This window comes from Lepidochelys olivacea (genome assembly GCF_965140295.1).
Source record: "Lepidochelys olivacea isolate rLepOli2 genome assembly, chromosome: 4".
In the NCBI taxonomy this organism is placed as follows: Eukaryota; Metazoa; Chordata; order Testudines; family Cheloniidae; genus Lepidochelys; species Lepidochelys olivacea.
Window position 1 is genome coordinate 133,469,359 of NC_140414.1, and position 16,584 is coordinate 133,485,942.

Genomic DNA, 16,584 nt, shown 5'->3' on the forward strand with positions numbered 1-16,584 from the left:
TGGCATCTGACTGAGGTGATGAAAATGAACATGCTTCGGTCTGAACTGCTTTGGATCATTATCGAGCAGAATCCATCATCAGCATGGACACATTTCCTCTGGAATGGTGGTTGAAACAAGCAGGGATATATGAATCTTTAGCATGTCTGGCAAGTAAAATATCTTGTGATGCTGGCTACAAATGATACGCCAATTTTGGCAAGCTATGGTTAGCTTGCTGGGAACTCAACAGACTATGGTGGGAGGCAGCTACAGGTGACTGGGTCTGGGAGAGGGGATCTGTAGTCTCTAGGTTTCCTGCTTGGAGCCTGGTTCATTGATTACAAGGCCAGAAGGGACTATTGTGATCATCTAGTCTGACATCTGTATAACATAGGCCAGAGAACTTCCCAAAATTTCTTGAGCATATCTTTTTAGAAAAAACATTCAGTCTTAATTTAAAAATTGCCAGTGACAGAGAATCCACCACAACCATTGGTAAATTGTTCTAATGATGAGTTACTCTCGCTGTTGAAAATGTATGCCTTATTTCCACTCTGAATTTGTCTAGCTTCAACTTCCAGCCATTAGATCATGCTATACCTTTCTCTACTGGACTGAAGAGCCCATTAGCAAGTATTTGTTGCCTCTGTAGATACTTATAGACTATGATCAAGTCACCTCCTTAACCTTCTCTATGTTACGATAAATAGATTGAGCACTTTGAGTCTCTCACGATAAGGCAGGTTTTCTAATCCTTTCATCATTCTTGTGCCTCGTCTCTAAACCCTCTTCAATGTATCAACATCCTTTCTGAATTATGGGCACCAGAATTGGACACTGTATTCCAGTAGCTTTCACACCAGTGCCAAATATAGAAGTAAAAAAAAAATCTCTCAAGATTCCTTTGTTTATCCATCCAAGAATCGCATTAACCCTTTAGACCACAGCATTGTTTTGGAAGTTCATGTTCAGCTGATTATCCACCCCCCCCCGCCCAGGATAGAGACCCCCCCCACACCCAAATCTTTGAAGTATGACCTGTATTCTTTGTTCCTAGATGCATATATACAGTTCTCTGTATTAAAATGCATATTGTTGGCTTGTGTCCAGCTTACCAACCTATCCAGATCGCTCTGTATCTGTGACTTGTCCTCTTCATTATTTATGCTTCCCCAATTTTTGTGTCATCAGAAAACTTTCAGTGATCATTTTGTTTTTTCTCAGGCCATTCATGAAAAATGTTAAATAGCATAGGACCAAGAACAGATCCCTGTGGGACTCCAGTAGAAATGCACCCAATCGAAGATTCTCCATTTACAATTACATTTTGACACCCATCAGTTAGCCAGCTTGTTAATCCATTTAATGTGTGACGTTAATTTTATATTCTATTTTTTAATCAAAATATCACGTGGGACCAAGTCAGATGCCTTACAGAAGTCTAAATTTATTACATCCGCACTGTTACCATTAATCTACCAAATTTTATAATATCATAAAAAAAATCAGATTAGTTTGACAGGTTCTATTTTGCATAAACCTGTGTTGATTGGCATTAATTAAATTAGCCTCCTTCAATTCTTTATTAAGAGTTTTATATCAGACATTCCATTATTTTTCCTGGGATCAGTATCTGGCTGACAGGACTACACTTTCCCAGGTCATCACTTTTTAAAATATTGGAACATTATCTTTCTTCTAGTCTTCTGGAACTTCTCTGATGTTCCAAGATTTAATGAAAATCAGCATTAATGGTGCAGCAAGCTCCTCAGCCAGTTGTTTTAAAATTCTTGGATGCAAGTTATCTGGACCTGATTTAAAAATGTTTAATTTTAGTAGCTTCTGTCCAGCATCCTCCTGAGACTGCTAGTGGAATGGAAAGAGCGTCATCATATTATATGACTACATCATCTACTTTTTTCTAAAATACAGAGCAGAAATATTTATTTAACATTTTCTGCATTATTACTGATAATTCTACCATTTCTATCTAGTAAGGGACCAATACCATTGTCAGGATTTTTTGTTGTGCTCCTAATATACTTTAAAAACTCCTTATTATTGTCTCTAACTCTGCTGGCCATAGAGTTCTCCCTGTGTCCCTTTGCTTCCCTTAACAATTTTCTACAGTTACTAGCTCCTAATTTATATTCATTACTGTCAACTTCCCCTTTCTTCCATTGGTTGTATTTTATTTCTTTATAGCTGCCTTCACTTTCTAAATAAAGTTGTTGTTTTTTTTTTTGTTAATGAATGACCCTTTCCCCTCAATTGTAGTATTGTGCTTTGTGGGCATCTAGTAAAGTGTTCTTAAATAATTCTGAATTATCATTCACATTAATGATTAAATTCTTCTTTCCTTTTCATTTAGCTCATAATTGTTTTCAGTTTTATGAAATTGGCTCTTTTAAAGCACCAAGTATATATATCACTGGTCTGGACTTTATTTTGTTTGCACGTTATAAATGTGATCAAATCATGATCACTTGTACCTAAGCTACCACTAATTTCTGTGATCAGTTCCTCTATTTCTCAATACAAGGTCTACTACAGAATTCCCATTTGTTGGATGCAGCACTTTTTGAGATAGGAAATTTTCATGTGTAATAATTAGAAATTCCAAGGATGTTTGCCTGCTGGCAGCATGAGACCTCCAGAATGTGTCACTCTGACTGAAGTCTGACATGATCACACAGCCTTTTTTCCTACACATTATAGATAGGTGCTTAAGGCACCAGTCATTCTATATCCTAGTGTGACTTGGTGGTGTGTGGCAGACACCTACAAATACCCCAAGTTTTCAAATATTATATGTAAGTCTTGTTATAGCCATGTTGGTCCCAGGATATTTGAGACAAAGTGGATGAGATAATATCTTTTATTGGACCCGTTGATGAAAGAGACAATCTTTTGAGCTTACACAGAGGTCTTCTTCAGACCTTTTTCAGAGCTCCATGTAAGCTCAAAAGGTTGTCTCTTTCACCAATGGAAGTTGGTCCAGTAAAATATTACTTCACCCACCTTGTCTTTCTTACTATGTATGTATAGACATAATAGAATCAATTTTAAAAATGTCTACATTTGCTAACTATTGCTATACAGTTACCACATATACTTTACCAAAGTTTTCCCCTATACTTAAAAAGGAAATCTCAGATACTACTGTATGGTAACAATTGGCACGTAACTACTTTGTAATGGCGACTCTTGCTTGTTTCAGGTTTGTTTTTGTTTTTTCGTCATTGTAGTGTACTTTATGGTTGTCTCGTAGAGGTTGCAGAGTACTAACAAGAGTACCAGGACAAATATTACCATAGAGCATGATCCAAAGCGCATTGAAGTCATGCTCCTAATGTTAACTGATTTCTTGCTGAATGATCCATCCACTATGCTAGTCTAGTGGAAATAACATCAGTAGCAAAAATAGTTAGACAGATTGTCCTAGTTTGTTTATCTTACATTTTTCTGTCGTGCCCAGAAATGTAATGTCTCCACATGACTGCAGATAATATAATTACAGTTGAGAACCAATAGAGAGAAACAAAATGTGTACAAAAAGTAAATAGGGACAGCAGTATAAACTCAAAAAATGTTTAACTATCATTTCTAACATTTTATCTAAGCTTTATTATTCATTATTTATATATTTATTATATAAATAATTATATTTATATATTTATTATATAAAATATTATATATTTATTATTTAAACACCTAATGATGCCTCATGGGCAACTTACTAAATATATGGAGATAGTTCTGCTTATATATCTTCTGCATTTGTCTTCCCACTTTTTTTCATTACTAGTAATATGTTCATGGAAGCAGAGTCATCTTGTTTCTTGTATTCATTTTTCCCTGCTATATTACGTTCCACTTTAAGTTACAGGTTTTTCTTATGACATAATCTAATGTCCCCTAGCAATAAACAATGAGGAAATAAAAAACAGAAAATGATATAACAGCACAGTAACTTCTTAATGTTTGTTTTTCAAATGTGCGGTTTTGCCATTTTACACCAAATGAAATTGGTGATGATAAAACAGGATAAAATGTAACTTCTATTTATTCTGTTTACCACCTGTAAGAGGGTGAAATTGTGGACACAGTGAATATTGCTAACCATTGATTGTGGAGGAAGTTTATCTCATGGTTATGCAAAATTCTTACTGACTTTATTCAGGTAATCCTAAGTATGTTTAGCAATACTTCAGTTATATCCGGACTTGAGATACTGCAAAGCACAGAAATATAAATCCTGTTCTTGGTTACCCTCTCATACTAGATCTCCAAACTATATTTTTACAGATGGGCATTAATTCTCCATTACTATGGTTTATTGTACTCCCCTGTGTTCTGTGCTTTTTTGACAAATATAGTTTATTTAGTTTAGTAACTTAATAGAGAGAGAAGGAAGAAATGTATGAGTGCCTTCACTTTGTATGTAGCTAAAGATTAAAATATGTACTACTAATATAACTTTAGATGAGAATTTCAAAAGCACCTAAGAGAATAAGGTGCTAGAGTCCCATGGACTTTCAGTGAGAGTTGAGCACCTAACTTCCTTAAACTCATTGAAAATCTTACCATTAGAGTATAAGAGAAGCATATTCTGTGTAGAGTTCTTCCTAAAGAATGGTTTCAGAGTAGCAGCCATGTTAGTCTGTATTTGCAAAAAGAAAAGGAGTACTTGTGGCACCTTAGAGACTAACTAATTTATTTGAGCATAAGCTTTCGTGAGCTACAGCTCATTTCATTGGATGCATTCAGTGGAAAATACAGTGGGAAGATTTATATACGTAGAGAACATGAAACAATGGGTGTTACCATACACACTATAACAAGAGTGATCACTTAAGGTGAGCTATCACCAGCAGGAGAGCGGGGGCAAAAAAACCTTTTGTAGTGATTAATCAGGGTGGGCCATTTCCAGTAGTTGACAAGAACGTTTGAGGAATGGGGGGAATAACCATGGGGAAACAGTTTCCGGTATAGGGTGGTGTTTATGTGACTATCCCTTATTAGCACTGTAGTTTCCAGGAAGTGGATCTCTTGTGTGGACTGGACCAGGCTGAGGTTGATGTTGGGATGGAAATTGTTGAAATCATGGTGGAATTCCTCAAGGGCTTCTTTTCCATGGGTCCAGATGATGCAGATGTCATCAATGTAGAGCAGGGGCGTTAGGGGACGAGAGCTGAGGAAGCGTTGTTCTAAGTCAGCCATAAAAATGTTGGCATTCTGTGGGGCCATGCGGGTACCCATAGCAGCGCCGCTGATTTGAAGGTATACATTGTCCCCAAATGTGAAATAGTTATGGGCGAGGACAAAGTCCTCGACATTCGACATTGGTGAGGCCTCATCTGGAGTACTGTGTCCAGTTTTGGGCCCCACGCTTCAAGAAGGATGTGGATAAATTGGAGAGAGTCCAGCGAAGGGCAACAAAAATGATTAGGGGACTGGAACACATGACTTATGAGGAGAGGCTGAGGGAGCTGGGCTTGTTTAGCCTGCAGAAGAGAAGAATGAGGGGGGATTTGATAGCTGCTTTCAACTACCTGAAAGGGGGTTCCAAAGAGGATGGCTCTAGACTGTTCTCAATGGTAGCAGATGACAGAACGAGGAGTAATGGTCTCAAGTTGCAGTGGGGGAGGTTTAGATTGGATATTAGGAAAAACTTTTTCACTAAGAGGGTGGTGAAACACTGGAATGCGTTACCTAGGGAGGTGGTAGAATCTCCTTCCTTAGAGGTTTTTAAGGTCAGGCTTGACAAAGCCCTGGCTGGGATGATTTAACTGGGAATTGGACTAGATGACCTTCTGGGGTCCCTTCCAACCCTGATATTCTATGATTCTATGATTCTATGAAAGTCACAAAGTTCAGCCACCAGGTTTGCCGTGACATTATCGGGGATACTGTTCCTGATGGCTTGTAGTCCATCTTTGAGTGGAATGTGGGTGTAGAGAGCTTCTACATCCATAGTGGCCAGGATGGTGTTTTCAGGAAGAACACCAGTGGTGTCTCAAAGACAGCTGGGAGTGCTGGTAGCGTAGGGCCTGAGGAGGGAATCTACATAGCCAGACAATCCTGCTGTCAGGGTGCCAATGCCTGAGATGATGGGGCGTCCAGGATTTCCAGGTTTATGGAACTTGGTAGCAGGTAGAATACCCCAGGGGTTCCAGGGGTGTGTCTGTGCGGATTTGTTCTTGTGCTTTTTCGGGGAGTTTTTTGAGCAAATGGTGTAGTTTCTTTTGGTAACCCTCGGTGGAATCAGAGGGTAATGGCTTGTAGGAAGTGGTGTTGGAGAGCTGCCTAGCAGCCTCTTGTTCATATTCCGACCTATTCATGATGACAACAGCACCTCCTTTGTCAGCCTTTTTGATTATGATGTCAGAGTTGTTTCTGAGGCTGTGGATGGCATTGTGTTCTGCACGGCTGAGGTTATGGGGCAAGTCATACTGCTTTTTCAATATTTTCTACCACACGACCCATTGTCTACAGCCAAGCTCTACGATACAACCGCATTTGCTCCAACCTCTCAGACAGAGACAAACACCTGCAAGATCTCTATCAAGCATTCTTACAACTACAATACCCACCTGCTGAAGTGAAGAAAGATTGACAGAGCCAGAAGAGTACCCAGAAGTCACCTACTACAGGACAGGCCCAACAAAGATAATAACAGAACGCCACTAGCCATCACCTTCAGCCCCCAACTAAAACCTCTCCAGCGCATCATCAAGGATCTACAACCTATCGTGAAGGACGACCCATCACTCTCACAGATCTTGAGAGACAGGCCAGTCTTTGCCTACAGACAGCCCCACCACCTGAAGCAAATACTCACCAGCAACCACACAACACAACACACAACAGAACCACTAACCCAGGAACCTATCCTTGCAACAAAGCGCGTTGCCAACTGTGCCCACATATCTATTCAGGGGACACCATTAAAGGGCCTAATCACATCAGCCACACTATCAGAGGCTAGTTCACCTGCACATCTACCAATGTGATAAATGCCATAATGTGCCAGCAATGCCCCTCTGCCATGTACATTGGTCAAACTGGACAGTCTCTATGTAAAAGAATAAATGGACACAAATCAAATGTCAAGAATTATAACATTCAAAAACCAGTTGGAGAACACGTCAATCTCTCTGGTCACTCGATTACAGACCTAAAAGTTCCAATTCTTCAACGAAAAAGCTTCAAAAACAGACTCCAACAAGAGAACAGTCAGCATGGATTCACCAAGGGCAAGTCATGCCTGACTAATCTAATTGCCTTCTATGATGAGATAACTGGCTCTGTGGATGAGGGGAAAGCGGTGGACGTGTTGTTCCTTGACTTTAGCAAATCTTTTGACACTATCTCCCACAGTATTCTTGCCAGCAAGTTAAAGACGTATGGGCTGGATGAATGGACTATAAGGTGGATAGAAAGTTGGCTAGATTGTCGGGCTGAACGGGTAGTGATCAATGGCTCCATGTCTAGTTGGCAGCCAGTATCAAGTGGAGTGCCCCAAGGGTCGGTCCTCGGGCCGGTTTTGTTCAATATCTTCATTAATGATCTGGAGGATGGTGTGGATTGCACCCTCAGCAAGTTTGCAGATGACACTAAACTGGGAGGAGAGGTAGATACGCTGGAGGGTAGGGATAGGATACAGAGGGACCTAGACAAATTAGAGGATTGGACCAAAAGAAATCTGATGAGGTTCAACAAGGACAAGTGCAGAGTCCTACACTTAGGACAGAAGAACCCCATGCACTGCTACAGACTAGGGACCGAATGGTTAGGCAGCAGTTCTGCAGAAAAGGACCTAGGGGTTACAGTGGGCGAGAAGCTGGATATGAGTCAACAGTGTGCTCTTGTTGCCAAGAAGGCCAATGGCATTTTGGGATGTATACATAGGGGCATTGCCAGCAGATTGAGGGAAGTGATCATTCCCCTCGATTCGACATTGGTGAGGCCTCACACTACAAGTATTGGAGTACTGTGTCCAGTTTTGGGCCCCACACTACAAGAAGGATGTGGAAAAATTGGAAAATGTCCAGCGAAGGGTAACAAAAATGATTAGGGGACTGGAACACATAACTCATGAGGAGAGGCTGAGGGAACTGGGATTGTTTAGTCTGCGGAAGAGAAGAATGAGGGGGGATTTGAAGGCTGCTTTCAACTACCTGAAAGGGGGTTCCAAAGAGGATGGATCTAGACTGTTCTCAGTGGTAGCTGATGACAGAACAAGGAGTAATGGTCTGAAGTTGCAATGGGGGAGGTTTAGGTTGGATATTATGAAAAACTTTTTCACTAGGAGGGTGGTGAAACACTGGAATGCGTTATCTAGGGAGGTAGTGGAATCTCCTTCCTTAGATATTTTTAAGGTCAGGCTTGACAAAGCCCTGGCTGGGATGATTTAGTTGGGGATTGGTCCTGCTTTGAGCAGGGGGTTAGACTAGATGACCTCCTGAGGTCCCTTCCAACCCTGATATTCTATGATTCTATGATTTAAAAGTAAAAAATATACAGGATTTTGCTCCATTTTTATGTTGTGTTTTGGTTGTGGTACTGTACTGTTTAACATTTTGGTCCAATAATTCCAAAATGTGTATTATATGATATTTGCACATTTGCAGCTTGTACTGTGTAACCCTTTTATTACACCCAGAAACAAGAGGCAATGGAATGAATCACAACTGAATACACTCTAGGGAACAGTCCTGTATTGGGATGACTTAAAAGGTCTTTTCTACCGCGAACAAGTATGATAAGGACTAGCCTAAAATCAGAATTTCTCAGCTCAAATGTTTGAAGTATTTTGGGTAGTATTTTCCTTCTTTTAAAGTAAATCTAGTGCAAAGTAATTTGTAACAGGGAGATGGATATATATTTGGAAAGACATCAGTGTTTACTTGAATAACTAGTGCCAGTAAGATAAATGTATAGATGAAATGGGCCAAATCTTCATAATCGGTTGCATGTTTTTGTATGCATATACACAGACCACAAAACCTATTTGTTGCTCATGTGAGTCAATGCTTGTGGCCATTTTTAGGCATGTGCTCTTTTGAATATTTGGGTCATAATTTTTGGCCATTATGTTTTTTCCAGTTGCCTGAAGCTACAATTAAAACATACAGGTCTCTTGTGAGTTGGATCCTAATTACATCATTCCACAGAATTTGAATTTATTCTCAAACCTTATGTAAAATATTATATATAAATTATTGCCCTGGTTCTGCAACATTTACTCAGATGTGTGAACATTACTTACGTAAATAGTTTTGTTCATGTTAATGGGACTAACCACAGTGGGTGAACGTCGCTCTTGGAGACCTGTATGTATTAGATACTTCTAAATTGGCCTTGCAAAATTCTGCTTGCTTGGGGTGAATAATTGTATTTTCATGAAGGAGACTAAATTATCATTTTATTTTTTCATCATGGTAGGGGAGGGCAAGTAAATTTTTTTTTTATGCTTGAGCTAATAAAATTTCATGACTATTTTGCAAGGTTGAACTAAATATATCCATCCATCCAGAGAAATGAATCACTCTGCCAGAATTAAACTACAGGCATTTCTGAAGTGAAATGCAGTAGTTTAACAGTGCCCAGCAATGCTACACAATATTTTGACAGGAAGAAATGAAAAACACCATATCACAGCTTTTTCCAACTGGCCTGCAGACAGCTGGCTGATCACATAGTGCTGGATCTCTACTTTGTTTCCACCTGGTAAAAACAGAATAGATGGGACCGGGGGAGATAATAGAAAGCAAAAGCAATGGTGTGGTTAACTTTTACCAAAAATGAGTAAACACTTATCACTGAAGTTGTAAACATACTTTCCTCCTATTACTTTTCTAAGTAAGAAACTCCGGTAGCTGATGTAAGGAGGTTACATGATTACCATTGGGAGAGGAGATGATTTGTACAATTGCCAATAGGAAGGGAGGTGTCCATGAGACAATATCTTTAGGAACCAGCAGAATCTTGGGAACAACTGTTAGAGAATTGTTATCAAATAATACTGGTCCAAATCTGCCACTCTTACTCACATCAAGTTCCTTTCTCCATTCAAAGTCCAACTGAAATAAGTGTATCTACTCATGGAATAAGGTACCAGTCAATGTAAGTGTGGCAAACTTGAGCCGCAAATGATCAGAGGAAGGATTTGCATATGAGATTTTACTCAGATAGAACTTCCCTTATCTTCAGTGTGAGTTGTACAAGACTAAAGACTACAAAATCTGACCATATTTCTTTTTTGTTAAGGATGTTTTTATACTCTCCAACTGCAGAGAAGCACATTTTTTAAAAAAAATTGTGGTGAAATTTAAATTTATTTAAAATACATATTTTAAACATAATATATCAACTTCTGCCAAAACATTAGTGAAAAAGGGGTTGGAAACGTCTTGAGGTGAATGTTTGGCATAAGTTTGTGTTTGGTGTACGCACGTGGAAACAAGTGTATCCCACTAGAAATCCATTCAGTATATTTGCATTTGATCATGAATGATTGACTTAACCTACTCTTAGACCTTTGAAGAAGGGCTGGATTTTGTCCAGGGCTACAAGAGCTTCGGTAGTGCCCTCAGTGTGGAAAGTTAACTGGGCAAGATTATGGCGGCTGTGGGGGTGCAGAAGTCCAGCACAGTCCTAAAAGTGGCCAGGCTAGTCAGGAGATGCACAAGTTCCGCATATCACCTGAGCAGCCTCTCTGAATGGAGCTCCTGTGATGCCCCTGGAAGAACTTAAAGCTGCTCCCCTGGACCCTATGGAAGCCTTCATAGAGCAGCAACAACGCTACCTTCTGCTCTCCTGGGGGAAATGCCTCTCTTTCTGGGCCAGCATGAGTACATCTGACCCAAGGGCAGATATACCAGTTTTAATTAACTGCAGTTGGACAACAGAAATTTATGCATAGATGTAGAAATGAAATAGGGTCCAGTGCTACGCCATTAAAGTAGATCAAGAGCAGAACTGGGCTGTTATAGAAGCATCTCAGAGAATTTTTTTCTATTGTTACCAAGTTAGGTGGTAAGGAGAAAGAGCAAACATTTAAAAATCATAAAAGGTGGGGGATTAACCTAGGCAAATCATGTCTGAAATTTTATGAGGTTAAAAAAGATCCTTTTTTTCAATAATTTTAATTTATATGGTGCCTTATTTTCTCAGATTCCAAAAAATGCTCTATAATCTGCATTATGTATTGGACCTTCAATTAAAATTAAAATTTCAGTGGGGGGAAGATTAGTGAAGAGCTTGGTAGGCAGCAAGAAGAGAGCTAGGAGTTATGGGACAAGAGGAGGTAATAGCAAATAGCCAATCAGTGAGCAGAAAATAGAGTCCAGTGCTAAAATTTAACAAGTCAGAATCTGACAATATCATTAGTTTCCAGGAGACTGTGAAAGTATGCTACTGCTGATATGGCTGTTGCTTTTCTATTCCTGGTTTCTGGGACTTGCTTCATTTGGTTTTTGGTTCTTAGATACCATGGTGATAGTTGCTTCAAGTGCACAGACCACCACTACTGCAGCTTCCTCTGGAGCAGAGGGTTCTAGTCACATTGTTAGCCAATGTACAACATACTGCATTCAGTGTAGGAGGAGGGATAGAAAATTTTGGTCGAGGAAATCAAGACTTAGTCTGGTCTACACTACAGAATTAGCTTGACGTAAGCTAATTCTGTAAGTGTCTACTTTACAATGTTACTTCTGCCAATGTAAATCACCCACTACACTGACTTAACTCCACCTCCACAAGAGGCATAGCTTAGGTTAGTGTAGTTAGGTTGATGCAGTGTCATTGTGGACACTGCACTGAGTTTTCCAACTGTCAGCCCCTGGGGTACCACCTGGCAGGGTTGGCAGCTGCAGCCCCACCGTCTGGCTCTGGCTGTCTTCCCCTCCTGGCACGGCTCTAGATGCAGGAGTTGTTGTGTCTAATCCAAGACAGATGACTATCCAGCCTCCTTTTGAAAACCTCCAGTGAAGAAGCTTCCAGATGTAGTATAGATATGCCTTACCCTGTTGTTGTCTAATAAAAAGTAGTCTGGGATCTTTGTTCAGTCAATAGTAATGCATATTTATATGGTCCTAGTGCAAAGGCCGTAACTGGGAGTGGTGCCTTTGACAAGAGGATCTAAGGATTGTCAATTTACATTTTATGGTAAGGTAAATTTAATAAACTTTGATGTGACCCTTTAAAAATTTATTTATCTCTGTTTAGCAGAGATGGAGACCAAGAGTATTCAGCTTGAATGTATGAGCTAACCCCTATAGAAAAGAACAATGGTACAGATCAAAGTTGATCACCGTACTTAATCAAAACAAATGGAAATCATTAGGTCTTTTGACATACTGGCCTCGGAGATAGAAAGGCGGGGGAAACTCCCAGAAGTGATTAGGAGGCACTAATCATGTGGCTTTTCTCCTAAACAAGAAAAGATCCTGCATGTAAATTTTAATCCAACCTCATCCTGATTTGTTAATGGATTATATCACGAGGCATGCATGAGTGGCCAGGAATTGTATGTCTGAACATGCAAGATGTCCCAGTCACAGGGACTTGAAAATTGGGTACAGGACACAGCAAGAGAGTTGCTCTCTGAACACTAAGTGATGTTAACAGGCTGACAAAAGAGAAGTCAGAGGGGATTGCTTGCAAGGGGTGTTATCTAGTCACATTTCTTTTTTGTCTCTGCAACTCAGTTAAGAATGCTTTATCTAGTTTAGCTTATGAGAAGTATAAGTCTAGATATGTTAAGCAAACTGTTTCTTTTCTTGTAATTCCATTTTTTCTCTTTGTTTTTAGTAAATTTGTTTTTGTTAAGATTATGGTTGCATGAGTAATTTTGTACAGACATTCCTGAGGACAGGAGAGCCCCATAACCTCTAAGGAGAGTTGGTGAAGTATAAAGAGTTTCTAGAAGTTACACCGCTCCTTCTCCCCTAGAGTGTTTGGTCACAGGGCATGGGGAAAGGTGTTTGCTCTCCCCAATCACAAACCACAAATCTGCAGCCAATGGACACAAGGGGAGAAGTAAAAAGATTAAAGAGGAAATCACCTGAAGGGGGGTTCCAAAGAGGCTGGAGGTAGGCTGTTCTCAGTGGTGGCAGATGACAGAACAAGAAGTAGTGGTCTCAAGTTGCAGTGGGGGAGGTCTAGGTTGGATATGAGGAAAAACTATTTCATTAGGAGGGTGGTGAAGCACTGGAATGCGTTACCTAGGGAGGTGGTGGAATCTCTTTCCTTAGAGGTTTTTAAGGCCTGGCTTGACAAATCCTTGGCTGGGATGATTTAGTTGGTGTTGATCCTGCTTTGAGCAGGGGATTGGACTAGATGACCTCCTGAGGTCTCTTCCAACCCTAATATTCTATGAAATGAGAATTGCTAGTTGATTGGTCACTGGTCCCATTGTGCTGGGTAATCTGCAAACACAGAAAGCAGAGTGGTCTTAGTCCTGCAGGGTTTACAGTCTAAGTAGGTAGAACCCTAGAGTTTATTGTATGTGGAATGTGTGTCAGTTTTTTTCTCTAATTTTACATATTGTCTTCATATTAAACTGTAAGCAAACTTTTACATAATTTATAATCATTTAACTGCAAGTACATGCTCTAAGAACTGATTTTTACATAATGACTGATGTTGGTTTTTTGAGAGTTGTGTTTTTACTAGCTTTGGTTCTCAAAGCCGTAGGTATCATCAATGTTAATTGATTATAACTTTGAAGACAGGGATAAGTAGTTTTAGGTGCTGAAAGCATCGGTTTTCAGATGAGATCAGTTTCTCTATTGTCCTCTCAATCTACAACAACTTTCTCCAGTGGGATCTCTTTGTTTGCCTTATAAATTGGTGGTGATTCTGCTACTTTGTTATGTACTTTAGAAGTATTATTGCTACATTTGCTAAATTTATTTTTATAAACATTGAAATTTAATGTCTTAAAGTGCTCAACACAAATGTTGTGGCATTGAGTGAGTGTGTGTAGTATACAATATTTGAAGGATACTTTAGATCAGAATAGCAAATTAATATTTACTCAGGTTAAGGTGGCAAGAAAACACATTAACCAGATCTCCAACTTGGATTCGTGTTTCCTTTTTTTATTAGTAATTTTATTATTTTGGGCAGGATTTTGTTCAGATCTGTAATCTTTCTAATATTTTATAGCCTTCATTAGGCTTAGTCTTTCTACTTGCACTTTCCAAGTACAGCACCTCTGAACCTGAATCTGTAGTCATTAGTATAATGTCACTGTGTATCTTGCCTGAATAAGAATTACAAGACTGGGCCCTGAGCCAGCTTGATGTAACATTTTACCCAGCATTACCTGTAATAATTTTGTGATAGTCTTCAAATGTGTTCTAAAACTTTCTTCTTTAATACTTAGTTTTATAATTAATTTGGTTTGTTTTATTGTTCTCTTGTGCTAATTATGTCAAGTTTGATACTTTTGATTAGTACTATATTATATAAACTAGTTAGCCATCATATTAAATGATAGACTTCACAGTAGATATTCTCATGTTTTACTTTTGGGGTTTTTAATTAGGTGTTTCCTTGTGTGTAGTTTTTTTACACATTTCGAGTTTCGTGTTACTTTTCTTTTCTCTTCCAGCATTCTTGAGCTGTTTCATACAAACCACTTAAAATTACCACACGACTATTCTCTCAGAATCACTCTTTCGTCCTTGAGGTGTTCTTTTTTTGGCCTTTGGTGAGTACCAAACAATACTTTACCCTGAGATCCATTTAGTTACTTTTTAGTGCACCTGACCTTCCATTATACTATTCTCCCCCCTTATTTTTATTTTCCCATTCTCTTTGTTTAATCATTTTCTTTCTTTGTACCAAATTTTTCTTTTCTAAAGCTCTTCTTGAAATTTTTCCAGTTTAACTAAGGTCTTATGGATGAAACATAATCTTTCAACTAATTTCTTCTAATATTTGTTTTAACAATGTTGTTTAATTTTAAATTTTATATTTTATTGTGGGAGCCTATATGCTGACACAGAACTAGGCTTATTCCTGAGGCTTAAATGATTGGCTTTACACAAAGGCTAATGATGTAAATACATTAGCATCATTTCTGTATAATCATACTATTAATTAACAGATAAAACTCCTTTTGCAAGGATATAGCTAGGTCAGCTTGTCATTTCTGAAGTGAAATGGCAGGATGAGTATAATGACCCCTTGAAGAGTTACAAATTGTTTTGTATGGTATGTGTTTATATATAGAATACAGTATATACTGTAATGTATTTAGCAACTGCTGAATATAAAATATTTGGAATTAAAAAACCCCACTACTTTGACAGACTGGAGTACAGGTATTCATTTTATTTATTTTTGAAAAATACTCTCATACAAGTGTAATTACTGGGGCTCATTGATTAAGCACTAAGGTTGTATTTTCTGCTACCCTGCCTTCTGCATAAAGAAGTGCATACATATTTAGTTGGTTTAAATTAAATCCTTTAATGTGTGAAGAGACAAAATTAAATGACTGTGTCAGATGATTCCTTTTTGGGAAATGTACAATGGAGGTAATGTAACAAGGATAAATCTTCTCAGTGCTAGAAAATTAAATATTAAACATGTAACTTTAAAATGTAAGTCCTCATTCTGGTTTAAAAACTTCTCATGCCGTGTAAAAGCAGTGCTGTTTGACAGTTAGTAATGAAGCTGATTGGCTGATCTTCATCTAATAGTGATCTTAATTATTTAATAACCTTCTGCAACCATCATGCCAAATGCATGTGTAACCCATCCTCACATGCAACTGAAAGACTGAAATAAATCCATTATATAAATTTCCTGAGTAAAACTGCTTTAGTGTAATCATAGGAAATTGTCTAGGTGTGTGTATTTGTATGCTAGCTAAAGTAAAGAGTGATTGGTTTTTGGAGCCCTTTGCAAAGCTTGTTTGTCTGTTTGCTTCCATAATCACATGTCTCTGAAGAGGTTAACTGTAAACCCACAGTGCCTCGAAGGTTGGAGCTCCAGGGCGGATGTGCTTAAGCTACTGGGGAGTGTGGGTGCGGAAACTCAGCGCCGGACCTGGGTGCCTAGGGCAGCTGAGCCACAGGATTCCATTTCCATGAAGGAAAACTGACAGAGCCTGTGCCCAGGAAGCTTGAGAGAGAGCAGCCTACTCAGGTGATGTGAAGCTTAAGAACACATGGGACAACGTGGTCGGGCCAAAACCACAGTTGCCTGGTTAGGGGGCTTATTCCTTCACCCACTTACTTCCCTGGTCCTTCTTGCATGAACAGAGAGCAACAATACCCGAAGTCCAAAGGTGCAAACAATTCGATGTTTATTGGGGTGAACTTCCAGCAAGCATGATTCCAGTTTCCTTCCTTAGTGTCCCTCTTCCCAGCTCTGACACCACAGAGGCTTACACCTGTGTCCCTGTTCCCATTCTCCCCCCCTTAGCAAAACATGATTCCAATTTCCCCACCCCCATTCCCTGTTCCCATTTCCCCCCCCAAACCCCCCCCCCCCGATTGACTGCAGACTATACATTAAAACTTGAGTTCTGCTTAGCTATACCTTAACCAATCATTTTCCTGAAATTTAACTAACCAA

The 16,584-nt window shown here is 39.1% G+C and overlaps 1 protein-coding gene across 3 annotated transcripts in view; it reads left to right on the forward strand.

The window, feature by feature from the left end:
* Positions 1 to 16,584, forward strand: part of CTBP1 (C-terminal binding protein 1) — a 431,872-nt gene that overhangs the window by 43,082 nt on the left and 372,206 nt on the right. For 2 of the 3 annotated variants that reach the window (XM_084626461.1, XM_084626458.1), the window contains exon 3: positions 14,609 to 14,707. The exons of the other annotated variant lie outside the window; for it this stretch is intronic. The gene's annotated coding sequence lies outside the window, so the exon portion shown is untranslated. The remainder of the gene's footprint in view (positions 1 to 14,608; positions 14,708 to 16,584) is intronic. 3 annotated transcript variants of the gene reach the window in all.